At 41.7% G+C, this 13,103-nt stretch overlaps 1 protein-coding gene across 6 annotated transcripts in view; it reads left to right on the top strand.

Annotated features, from left to right (window-relative positions):
- The window catches only part of QTMAN (queuosine-tRNA mannosyltransferase), a 347,554-nt gene that overhangs the window by 302,250 nt on the left and 32,201 nt on the right, over nucleotides 1-13,103 (top strand). For 5 of the 6 annotated variants that reach the window (XR_013394557.1, XR_013394553.1, XR_013394551.1 and 2 more), the window contains one exon: nucleotides 12,486-12,664. The exons of the other annotated variant lie outside the window; for it this stretch is intronic. The gene's annotated coding sequence lies outside the window, so the exon portion shown is untranslated. The remainder of the gene's footprint in view (nucleotides 1-12,485; nucleotides 12,665-13,103) is intronic. 6 annotated transcript variants of the gene reach the window in all.

Here is a 13,103-nt window from a genome sequence, read left to right as displayed (position 1 = left end):
AATAATCCAATAATAGCTTATTTGGCCTGCATGCATATAAATACATTTGCAGAACAGATAACTGTTACAAAATAATGGGGTATGTTTTGGACCACCCTAAACAATTTATATATTTTTCAATTCAGCTGTCAAATGGTGGAGAGCTTTCAACCCAGCTGGAAGAACCAGGAGATGTTTCCAAAAGGGCACAAGAGGTCTAGCATTTAGGGGCCATGAAACCAAATCAGAAGAGCTGAGAGAGATGAGTGATAGAAATGGAAAAAAAGAAGCTGCAAGATAATAAACATGGCAGCAAAATGGTAAAAGCACAGAAAAGTTACGAAAGGAAATCTATCCTGATTTGCAAATCTCATACGATTTACAGTTAATATTTTCTATGCAACGCGTTAGGACTTTTTCAGATTAGACTGTTATCACAGAGTGTTAACAAACACTTCTGACACGGTTGAATGGTATTTGGACAGGCCCCTTCATGATGAAGGAGGACTGTTATCTCCCAGTGCTTAAATGTTCAAGGACTTTGCGGTGGATAGGCCCAGAGGTTAGCACTCCTAATCTGGGTGAACAGTAATTGTAGTTAAGGGCAGATCAGTTAGCCCAACAGAAAGATAAGTTCTCAAGGTAACTTCGTATCATACTTGTTGCTCACTACAGCAAAAAAAATTCTGAGAACCGAGAGGGCACAGAGTTGGTGCTTCTACCGTCATCCCCATTTACCATTATTACTACAGAGACTCGTTTTGCTGCAAAATTGCTTCCCTTCACAAGTATTTTTCCTGCGATGGCCCTATCAGTTGCCATATTACATTATATTATTAGGCTGAATATGTCCTGCGTTCCTTTTATACCAATTTACAGCCTTCACAGCTGATGGCAGGGAGTTTGAAACACAATCAACACAATTTACTTTTCATTCTTATTTCATAAATAAGAATGATTCTGAAGACATTGCCTGCAATATTTCACAGAGTTAGGTGTTCTTACTTCACTGACTTAACAATATTCACTTCTGGATTTAATTCTGGTTGTTTCTGAAGAACACTTAAGTTTTCAGCGCATCCATTTTCTTTTATTTTTTTAAGGGTTCAACACACCAAGGGTACATACCAAGGGTTAAGATAAATAGGGAAGGGACTGTGAGAGTTGTTATGGTGTACCAGATATGGATACAAGTGGCTGTGTGGAAGGGGGCCCACCCGTATCTGAAAGTGAGATTCCTATAATGGACAGTGATGAAGAAACATACTCTGGGTCCTGACAATATTTCAGATATATTCACATGCGTCTTCCAGCTGGTGAATACGATTAAAATTAGAATCGCTGTCCTGTGCTGGGATATGCTGTTGCTTTAAACATTCCTTTCCTTTCGCTAGTTCCATTATGACTTCTTTCTCCTTTGCCACTCTCCCACCCCTGGCCCACTGAATAATAGTGTCAGCATGGGAAGAACCCTTAGGTCTAAACAAAATTAATTTTCATGTTTTCCAAGTGATTGGGTTGATATTTCTGCAGATGAATTTGTAAAAATTGCAGTGGACAAATGTGACTGTGATTAAAAAGTGGGGGAAACTTGGTAATGAAGTTGACTTGAACCGGGTTGCGTAGAACCCTGCTAATACTGTAATGACCCAGCAGTCATTGAGCCTAACCTCGTGCAGCTGGTAGGAACCATATTTTCCATTAGTACCTGCATATTATCAACCCATATTTTAAATAGTATAGTAATGCTATTTGACCTGTACTGGATCAGTTTTGATTATTGCGTCTTGATATGTACAAAGTGCTTGAAGAAGTGTGGCCAACCACCTGCTACTTGATCATCTTGGCTTCTTAGAGCTAGCGTTAGGGGATTGATTTGGTGGGTCCAGGGAGTGATTAATGCTTCAGTGGAGGAGAGGGAAGAACTATCTGCCTCGAAGGAGACAGTGGTGTGCTGCCTTCTTAACAAGACCTTCCTGGACCCTTAGGTGCTTGGCAACCAGCATCCAGTGGCGAATATTGAAGCAAGGTGGTCAAGAAGATGGTGGCAGTCCAGTTTCAAGCATGCTTAGAGGAAACTGAATACTTGAATCCATTCTAGCGTGGTTGGAGGCCTGGCCTTGGCATTGAAAATGCCCTGGCTGGTGACATTTGTTGGGAGAAAGGGGGAGTGCTACCATGCTTGTTATCATGGATGTAGCTCATTACAAGACTACCCGCCTCTTTTATATTATTTGTTACTAAGAGTATGGTACTCTTAGTATGGTACCAATATGGCACCCTTCTTCCTATGTCTGCTTAACCCTTCCCCACTGGCTACTTGAGGAGTGGGAAAGTCCACAGTGGCCTGGGATCTGGTGTGAGCTCCCTCCGTCTTCTCATCAAAAGCCAGCAGTGGGGCATTATAGTAACCACCTCATGTGTCCACCTCTGGGGAGCTCAGCAATAACTCACAAGGTGTCAGTGAAGTTACGTCTTTATTCAAAGAAACAAAGCCGCTCAGGCCCAGTGAGCACAGCAACTCTTTCCAGTAGGTCTTGCCCCAATGAGGCAGTTGTAAGGACTGAAGGTCCCCACCTTCCCACAGCTCTCTAAGTCTCCTCCCCCGGGTCCTTCCCAGGCAACCTGAGACTTCTTCGCCTTGTTTGCCTTTGCCCCTCCCTCTTTATCCCTCTTCAGGTTCTGGGAGACCAGGCGGAGGGTAGTTGTTTGCAGCAGGAGGGGGAGATTCCCTGGCTTCTTCAGAAGCCTGCCTGATCTCTGCCTCTTGGCTCCCTTTTTCTCCAGCCTCTGCCTCTGCCTCTTATGCTGCACTGCTCTCTACCGCAACCGCTTCCTTCTCACTAAACCCTCCTCCCATCTGCTCCCTCTTCTCCCTCTGACTATTCATTGTCCTCCCACCACTAATCCCCTGGCTCTGAGCCTTCTTCCCTTGGGGGTTCCCCAGGCTGGTGCCTCCCAGCCAGTCCATGACATTGTGTCTCTACAGAGTAACAATAATTTATTACTTATAGCCCACCTAGTACTCCTGCAACCCATACATGCTCTCTCTGTCCCCTAGTGGAGTCCCTGGCAACATGCCACTTGTCAGACCTCCACCCTCACTGGGTCCTTCTCAGTCCTTTGATGTACATTAACATTCTCGCCATTCACTCCCAGTTCAAGTCTTTTAAAAAAAAAAAACCAGAGTCAAATCTGAATACCACCTGCTATCCTTACCCTTGCTGTTGACAGAGGTATTATCTTAGCCATTACACCATTCTCTTTTCCTTTCCAGGAGAAAGATATGGCAAATGTGGCAGTTTAAATTCTCAGCCTCTGAAGAAATTTGCCCTTTTCTGGTTCGAGTCAGTGTTCTTCACTTAGCACCTTGAGGTTCCATCACACACCAATATGACACCATGTTATTTGAGATGGTGCCTCAGAAACTGAAAATAAATCATTAGGGAAGGCAGATATTCAGGGTATTTGCTAGCTACACATTTGCAGCGTTAACCCTTCTCCCGCATGCATGGTGGCCAGCACACCGTCTGTTTTTAATAACAGGAATCAATTCCATCCCACTACTCAGGGCAATGGGTTGCTTGTTCCTATTACTAGTCAACAACTCAACACTGTTCTTTTTTATATATATTTTTTTACTAACGCTACGGAAAGAGAGAAACCTAGCACATTCTAATAAAAACCAAACAATTGTTTGGAAATCTGATAATGTGCTACAGTACATTAGCTGAAATGTAGGCAGGAGCTGTGTTAAGAGAGTTGACCTTTCTCTACAATACCTTCTGGGAGAGCTGCAGAAAGACAGGAATGTTAAGAGACAGGAGAAGAATTTCTAACAGAAAAGATGGCATAAAGCTACACACAAAGAAGGCAGGATTCAAGAAGATTAGATCACTTGGAAGTGCCTTAGGGCCACTGTAAACGTTGCCACCCTGGGACTCGTGTGACAAAGCAGACCACTCATGTGACAAAGCAGACCAGCAGTGTTTCCTTCACTACACGGTGGGAAGGTATCTCACAGCTCATCATGTGATTCATGTGGAAAGTTTCCACATCAGCACCACCTGCTGGATGGAGAAAACACCACAAGGTGGAGTCCATGTGATGAGTTTTAGCATAGAGTAAGACCAAGTGATGACTGGGAGGTTAATCATGATACAGCACTGGTTTTTTTTAAATACATACTGACAGGTGATAGTTTTGTCAGACACATCTACTACTTTGGCCACCCTCCTTATCATATGACTAGAATATACATCTCCAAATATACTGCTGTCAATCTTTTTTCTATTCACATGTGTTCACATTGTAAGATGCCATTAGTGTTAATGTTGGATGGTTGATAAATATCTGTTTATTAAATTAAACTCTATTGAAGTTTTATCAGAGCAAATTCAAGAACCCCCTGCCCATCCAATGGTTGTATTATCCTATGTTCACATGTAATGAAACATTTCTGAGAAAATTGTTGTTCAGATTTTGAGATCTGTTGACAGCTGCTGCAATTTTCCTTAGTTGGTGAAAGACAGCCTTACTAGAACCCTGTCAAATTGGAGGTATTTGGCACTGGGGGATTCTTAGGGCTGGGCCAAGATATTTTGCTACCTAAGGCAAAGTATAATACAACACTTCTCCCTGTTCCATGTACGAAAACCAACTAGACTGGCAATTGAATCTTACTTTGACGCTGGCAATGGGGCAGGGCTCTCCCTTTCATCTGAAGCTAAGATGGTGAAAGTTAGGCCACTACTCTGTCCACTCCCCACCCCTCAACATCTGCCACTTGTGGGGTCTGCCTTACTCTGTCTGATTACAAGGTTGGCTGATGGAATTCTGTGTACTATAGCCTAAATGGATGATGGGTCATACTAGTAGTGTGGAAATGGTTTGCATTCATCAAGCAATCTTCTAAAGAACAGCTCACCCAGTGTTGCTGTTGTTTTATGTGGTAAACATAGGAGGTTCACCCAATGCTGGCATCATGGAAGGAAGCTGGTATCATGTAGTGAACAGCATATTGGGCTTTTGAGGGGGGTCAATCTGGGTTCGGTTCCCTGCTCAACTATGAAAATTACTCGGTTTCTTTGGACACGTTGAATCTCTCAGCCTAACCTACCTCACAAGGCTTTTGTGATGCTAAAATTTTGCTTCCTTTCATCTACATGAATAAATGTTGGTTAGAAATATGACAACTAAGGCTATGCAGTTCTGCATCTAGTATGTCCTTTATTTAAAATTGGCCAGTTTAATAGATAATCCAGTTTTCCAACGCTACAGAACAAGAAGTTGTGATGATGGGCCTCTCTCTCAAACAGTGGTGGCTCCAGTACAAGCCCACTGTTGTTGTTTTCAAGACCTATTTGCTCTATTGAGGTCATGCGGAATACATTTCTCCAGAAGCTTGTACCTGTTGTGTGGATAGTAACAAAGTATAATAGTTGGTGATCATACTGAAAACACTAATCTCCAAATACATAACAATTCTAAGCATTTAGATGCTTCTTAACAAAAGCTACCTCACTGTTTTATATGAGTTCTGAAATCACTGATGTATGGGATTCAGGGAATAATACCTTAAACACAGGAAACTGAAGGCGAGTTAGAGAGAGAGGAGCACTTCTATTTATTGTAAAAAAAACAGAGGTGCTGATATGAGCAGTCTTACAGGATTTTTATTTTACTTTTTTGCAAAAGGTTTCGTGGAGCAAAATTGCTACTGGGTTACATAGCTCTAGGTGAAGGGCTTGTTGAGCATGACCTAAATAGCCTCCTCTCTCCAACTCATCAGGGACAACGTGTCCTCCTAGTTCCATGCCAGTATTGCTAGCTGTCCAAGACATCTCATGGGTAAACCCCCAAAGCAGTGACCTTGTGACTATACGCCTGCCAGACCTTCCTGCTAGCAAAAAGCAGCTGCCACTCTTGGCAAATGAAATAGCCCTTGCAGAGTTTCAGAGCTCCTTTCTGAGGTGGCCATTTTCCATGTTCTCAGACTCCTGAAAGAAACATCACTTACAGTATTTACACTTAATACTGTTAGAGAAGATGTGCTATTTTGGGCAGTGATCTTGATTCCCTCTTCTCTTTTCTTTTTAGGGATAGAGATCTTGAAAGTTCATCCTCTCCCCCTCCCCGCAATAACTGTTAGTGGCAGCCATATTCTGATGTAAGTTGTAGCAATATTTTTCCTGCATTCTACAAAGCACTTCTTCATAGTTTTAAAGAAGCCAAGGGCTACAATTCTTTAAAATAATAATAATTGAGAATAACATTTTGTCCTGTTACCTTCTTGTCAGATCATTCAGAGAGAAAGAGGGAGGGAGGGAGTGATAAACAAGAGAAGAATGATGCTGTATAACAGGTAGAGAGATGCGATGACTTAGCACAGCCCAATGTGGGTGTATTTCAAGCATTAATTTTCTTTAATGAAATGTAATTGCATTAACATTGCTTAAGTGTATTAATGTTTTTTAAACATTATTGATTGTTAATAATAAAGCTGCTGTCTTTAAGCACCAACTGTTGATAAGCTATCAGTGGAAGCTAGGAGTCTGGAGGACAAGGGTAATTTATACTTGCCAAGTCTCTTAGAGCAAATTCCAAGTACATTCAGATTTGCATATCCAGTATTATGGATGGTAATTAGGTGTAGACTAAATATTTATTCATCTTGCTGCTTTAAAACACTGGTTGGAACAAGGTTTTCTGACTGGAAATGAGCTATAAAAACAGCAGAAGAAGAAGGGTATACCTCTTTAGGTCTACTATAGCAGCCTGCCAAAATTTTAAACTCAGGTCCTTGTAAGTCACACATTCCAATATAACTTGCAGCTTTGCTCATGCACAGCTTTTCTGAAGTTAATAAGAGTGCAGAGAAATCTGCTTTTAAACTGTGTTTGGTTTAGATACAATGTATGTGTATATATGTATTAGTATGTTTATGTGGGGGTCATGTAATGGGTTAAATTTGAAATTCTAAGTACTGTATGCATTGATGACTGAGTTGGCTGTTATTTGGTTACATGAGAATAGTCTAGGGAAAACCAAGTTCTGTTTAATACTAAGAGAGAGGACTTAAAATTACACTTCTGATTGGCTTATTGGGCGGGAGTTCTTGATTGGTTGGGAAAATAGTCTGATGGAGGGGGAAGAATTCTATGGCATTCAGATCTGATTGGTTGAAGGATAAGCTGACTGTAACACAAATAGGCCTATTCTACTTCTGATGAGAAAGACAAGAAGGAGAAAAAAGAGAGGAGGAGGGGAAAGAAGTCTGGAATAGAAGACAAGAAAGAGACGAATGAAGCCAGAGAAAACAGGGGGTATAGCCTGCCCCCAAAGAATGGAATCAGTGTCTTAAACCAAAAATTGGCAGTGAGGCTATATAAAAGAATTGAGCGGCGGGGTGAATTCAAGAAGTTACTTCAGAGCTGACCAGAGCAAGAACTGCCTGCAAACCTGGAAAGCACAGGAAACTGACAGTGGTGACACTGACTGAGAAAAGAGACTCAGAGTGATTGGCATATAAGTGCAGAGAATGCACCAGTGCACTCAGAAAGATGCAAAGTGCTCATCTTCAGGCCCTTTAGGAGCCACAACCCAGGCCAAAGGTGTTATGCTTGGGAAAGGCTGACTAGGGGAAATGACTCTTCTAAGAGCCTGATTCACTTCCAACCTTTCTTAGAGCAGGTAACTCACTTGGAACTATCCATGGTGCTGCAACTTCTGGCCTGCCTTGACCCACTGGGAACCTGAAACAGATGAACCAAAAAAATCACCTTTCCTTTTAACCTGCAGTTCACATATACATCCGAATGCTCTCAAATGCTTGAGGGAGCTCACAAAATTTCCCCTTCCTTCCCCAGTGCCCAGAAAATTTCCTTGAATCATTGAAAGACAGAAATAGTTAGACCTCAGAGGGATCATTCCACCCTGCTGAGGGTTAGCATTACAAGTCGCAGAACCTCCAGTGGAAACAGTGAAAATATGCCAACTGGACTGGCAATTGAATCTTATTTCAATACTGCCAATGGGAGGGTGTCTTCTTCCACATCTGATGGCAGGAAGCTAGCTGAGGGACTGCAGGGTAGGCTGTGTGAGGCACACACTGTTTGTTCCCTCAACACCATATTGCCACTCCCTATCCCAAACATCATCTGCTTGAGGTGGCTGTCTCACTCTGACTAATGGTAGGGACAGCAGTGCCCCTTCTCAGACATGCAGTTTCTACTGACACACTGGTATATGCAGTCTTCAGAATGGGATAAATGAATGGGACTTTCTCCCCCCTGCCCCCCAAAAAAGTCACTGTGATTCATACAGCTCAATTTCCAATATGCTCTCAACATTCTTCACTGTCCAGTTTATAATGACTTAAAACTCATTCTATTGAGCCTACACCAGTGTCAGGTGGTCTCAAGATTGTCTGATGAAGTCAGGTCAGATTATTCCTTTGGGAAAACTAGGTTATCAGTGTTACACTAATATGTATGGGTAGGGCACTTTAAAAACATATTTGGGTTTTTAATTTATTTATCCCCTTATAATTTACTAAGAGTTACATTAAAGATTCATTCTGGTGGACAGGGAGTGAACTGATTAAGTTCATTTATGCAGGTTTATACCCTCATTGTCATTGTCTCCCTCCCCCTTCTTGCAGTAATTTGTCGAAAGCTTGTTGTTAGGTGATATGTAACCTTTAATTCAGCTATTGTTAGCACTTTTGTATGCCAGTGAAGGGTTCTGAAATTTTCAGTAGGATGTGCTCTCCTAATAGGGAAACTTAATTATTCCCCTAGTACTTCAAAACTATCATTGACATCTGAGTTATATGCATTTCATATCTACTGCGTAACCTTCAGCTCCCAGTCAACAAGGTTGCCTTGCTGTTCGTCTTCGGCCAGAACAAGCTATTTGTGGTAGCTCTATCCTTATTCTTAGTACAATGGTGATTATTATTAAAGGCCTTGTTTGAGATTTAAAAAGGCTATGTGCATAAAATTCACATTTGCACTTTTTCTGTTCCTACCTCTTTCTGTTGATTACTCATTTTATTCATAAAGGCAAATTAATTATATTGGGTTTTGTTTACAAAGTAAAGGGCAACTCTTCATCTACTCTTAGAGCTTTGGGAAATTTATTACTTTTTTAAAGTCTGTGGCTAATCAGATTATTAAATTATTAGTAGTAGTACTAGTTGTATACCAACCAATGAGAGTATGAGCAAGACTTGAGAAGTCTATCATCATCCCACATATATTTTCCAGCTGAAAAAAAGTCCCATGGCACCTCCAAAATCTATTTGTTTCATAAAGTGTATACACAATTGGTTGCAAAAAGAACCTCAAAGCGGTTCACAAAAAACAATAAAATTATCAATAAAAAGAATTAACAACAGTAGTTCAAAAAATGTTTTTTAATTAAAATCAACAATACACTAAAAACAGATTAAAATTCACACCAACTTTCTAAATATCTGGGTAAATTTCAGGTACTGGAAAAAGTACAGTAAAGGTGGCTGCCTAATAATAATAATAATAATAATAATAATAATAATAATAATATATTTATGCCCCGTCCATCTGGCAAGGAGTTCCAAAGTGTAGGTGCTGCCACATTAGGAGATCGAGTTCTTGCAAACTGTGCTTATTGCAGCATAAGCTTTTGTGGCTAGACCTTGTGTTATTGGTTACACCCCCAAAATGACCTCTAGCACACAAAAGACCATGCCACAACCTGTGTGCTAGTCTTGAAGGTTCCAAAGGACACTTTCCCTAGTTTTGCTCCAACACACTTAACAAGACTACCACCCAACCACCATTTCTTGGAGAGATGATACATTGAATCTCAGTAAAAGTGAGTGTGTGCTAAGCTGGGCATCGGTTCAGCTCCCCGATTCATCACTGCCCATGTCAAAACCCTGCCCTTTAAAAAAAGAAGTAGGAGTGGTGGGATGGGTATCCACACCTGGCACTCTTCAATCATTCTTTAAAAAATGTTCAACTTTGAGAAAGGAAGGAATGCAGGGAAAATACAGGGTGGCAGTAAGTGGGTGCCCTGTACGAAGTTAGTGCACAAAGCATGGCAATTCCATATCAGGCACCTTGTTATCAAAGCCCGTCTTTTGTTTCCTGCAGTGCAATTGCTAGTGTGGTAGCTTTGGCAACAGAATGCTAGACTTTGGCCTGATACAAGAAGAAGAGTTTGGATTTGATATCCCGCCTTTCACTCCCCTTCAGGAGTCTCAAAGCGGCTAACAATCTCCTTTCCCTTCCTCCCCCACAACAAACACTCTGTGGGTGAGTGGGGCTGAGAGACTTCAAAGAAGTGTGACTGGCCCAAGGTCACCCAGCAGCTGCATGTGAAGAAGATATCACAGTATTAAAAAAAAATATTACTTTTCTCAGCCCTTTACCAATCCAGAGCTTAATTTGTGCTGGAGCTTGCTGAAGCTAAGCCCCAGAATCTGTTCTCAATACTGTGAAGGACTCTTCAAATATATGATTTAATGTACCTCTGAGTTTATACAGAGTATCTTACTTCCAGTAACCTCCACACACTTTGGATTAAGAAACAGCATTCCAGGGCAGATGGCATAGCTTCCAGGCTGGCTTCAATCCCTGGCATGTCACTTTTAAGAAGTTAAGCACTTCTCCAATCTTAATGTAGCCCCAGTTGCCTCCTTGCCATTCTACTGGAGTAACAGAAATGGACTATCTGATTTGATTGTAGTCAAAGTTACTAAAGCAGATGAAACAACATCAAAGTTGCTGAAGGACATTATTCGTAGTCCAAGGGTGCATGCTTGTATCCAAACATTTAGCAAAGGAAATGGATGCTCACGTTTGATTCACAAATTTAAAGGGCAATGCTTAGTTCATCTCTACTTAGATATTGCAAACAACTTAATGCCAAATACATCCCTAAGTGTTTGCAGAATTTATTAAGCCTTAATGCATTTCAGAGGAAACTGATGTTTCTTCTTTCAGAGATTATAGGTCCTGTTGGCACATTTTGAGACAGCACTAGGAGTTTTAAACTTCACTTTGTGATTTATTATTTACTCCAGTTTTTGTATGCATCTCAGGTCAAAAGGGACTATCATAGTTTAATTGTCTGAGAGATATTTTTATAACATTTTTCTAGCATATATTAATCTATCAGTAACAATGCTAACAATAGCAACTAAAGCAATTCTCAGTGCTTCACTTATTCATCAGTCAGAGGAGCTGTTTAATGCAATCATGAGGCTGTGCTGGAGATTTATAGATCTAAATGCAAGTCAGACACATTTATTCTTACTCCTCATTGAACAGAATTTGACTGTTCTTACAGCTCTTCTTACTTGAAAGCATGAAGTTATGCAACATGTTGTGCTACCAGGGATCTGTTTACCTTGGAACATGATGAGGCACAGCGCTTGAGCATCATTCCTCTAACTCCAGTACAAGCTTGTAACATGGGCTCCTTTCCTCTTCTCCCACAAAAGGCCTTGTTTGTTCTGTAAAAAATAGAGGGCTGACTGCTGTCCTTTAGGTGCCTATGTTCAAACTCCTTGCATTTCTGGCTTCCTAAGTTGTATTTGAAGGGACACAGGTGGCGCTGTGGGTAAAACCTCAGCGCCTAGGACTTGCTGATCGATTGGTCGGCGGTTCGAATCCCCGCGGCGGGGTGAGCTCCCGTCGTTTGGTCCCAGCGCCTGCCAACCTAGCAGTTTGAAAGCACCTCCGGGTGCAAGTAGATAGGGACCGCTTACCAGCGGGAAGGTAAACGGCATTCCATGCGCTGCGCTGGCTCACCAGATGCAGCTTGTCACGCTGGCCACGTGACCCGGAAGTGTCTGCGGACAGCGCTGGCTCCCGGCCTCTAGAGTGAGATGAGCGCACAACCTTTACCTTTACCTTAGGTTGTATTTAGTGCATAATTGCAGTATGACATATTCGCTTCTTAATTACATACGACTGACAAATGCCTTTTAGACACAGCTTCCTGTCCCCAAGACTTAGTGTCAGTGCTTCTATGCATGCAGAAAACCAGGTCTACCTCATGTTCTCACATATGTTTAGTGGCCTGTGGTTTTTGAGAGAGCAGGGTATGGCACACAGAGAGAGACCTGCCGCCCTGTATCTCAAACTACAGTTCCCTGTACAAACCATCAGTTTTAAGGTGGCCAAGTGTCCTCCTGCATGGAAGAAGATAGGCCTCCATTTCAAGAGCTTCTGACCCAACATCAGTTCAAGATGAAGAAACAGAAGAAGGGAGAACAGGGGCCTCACAGTCGCTCATTTGTAGCACCTGGACAGCAGACTGAGCAGGGGCTTTTTAAAATTTATTTTAACTAAATGTGGGGAACCTGTGCTCTCCTCAGATGTTTCTGTTATCCTAATGGGAGTTGTCAGTCAGCAACACCTGAAGGGCCAACAATCCCCTGCACCTGATTTAAATTTCAGTTCCCCACCCTAAATTTTGAATTACCTAGACCATCTCACTCTTTTCATATCCAGATGCAGATACCATCTCATCAGAAGGTCCATTCCATTCCGTCCAGTGAAGGAATCGTGCTTAGTTCTCCCTTTGCAACACTTACCTGGGTCATGATGTCAGATTCACAACATTCAGTGTTCTATGCCCACAGCAGCCAGTGATACAGAGCAAGGACAGGGAAGTGAGGTCACAACACAAGGTGAGTTTTGCTTGATAGTACAGAAGGGAGCTACTACACACAAGGTGGTTGTTTTCAGTGGGAATCATGTTTAATCTGGCCTTTAGAAATGGAGTGCAACTGTCACAGAAATTTTGGCAGTTTCATGTGAGATATATTTGTGTGGCTGAGGTAGGGAGTGACTTGGTGATAAGACAAAAGTAACCCTTGCATGTGAAACCTGAAAGCCCTTTCCTTACCTGGCCTGGGAGGGCAGAGTGCTGACTGACTCCATTTACAAAACCTGAGGTTGCTGAACAGACTCTTGGGTTGGAGTATGGTTTAGGGGGTTTTGCTGCTGTTATTGATATTAATTTTTGTATCTTTATTTTTTTAGCTCATATAATGATTTATGTAGAAATTGTTCAATTATGGTAGTGCAGTTTTTGATGTGTTTTATTGTTTCTTACTACTTTTGTTC

Source organism: Podarcis muralis, chromosome 1 (assembly GCF_964188315.1).
Source record: "Podarcis muralis chromosome 1, rPodMur119.hap1.1, whole genome shotgun sequence".
Taxonomy (NCBI): Eukaryota; Metazoa; Chordata; class Lepidosauria; order Squamata; family Lacertidae; genus Podarcis; species Podarcis muralis.
The sequence above is the reverse complement of the archived record's forward strand: the minus strand, read 5'-3'. Positions and strand labels throughout refer to the sequence as shown.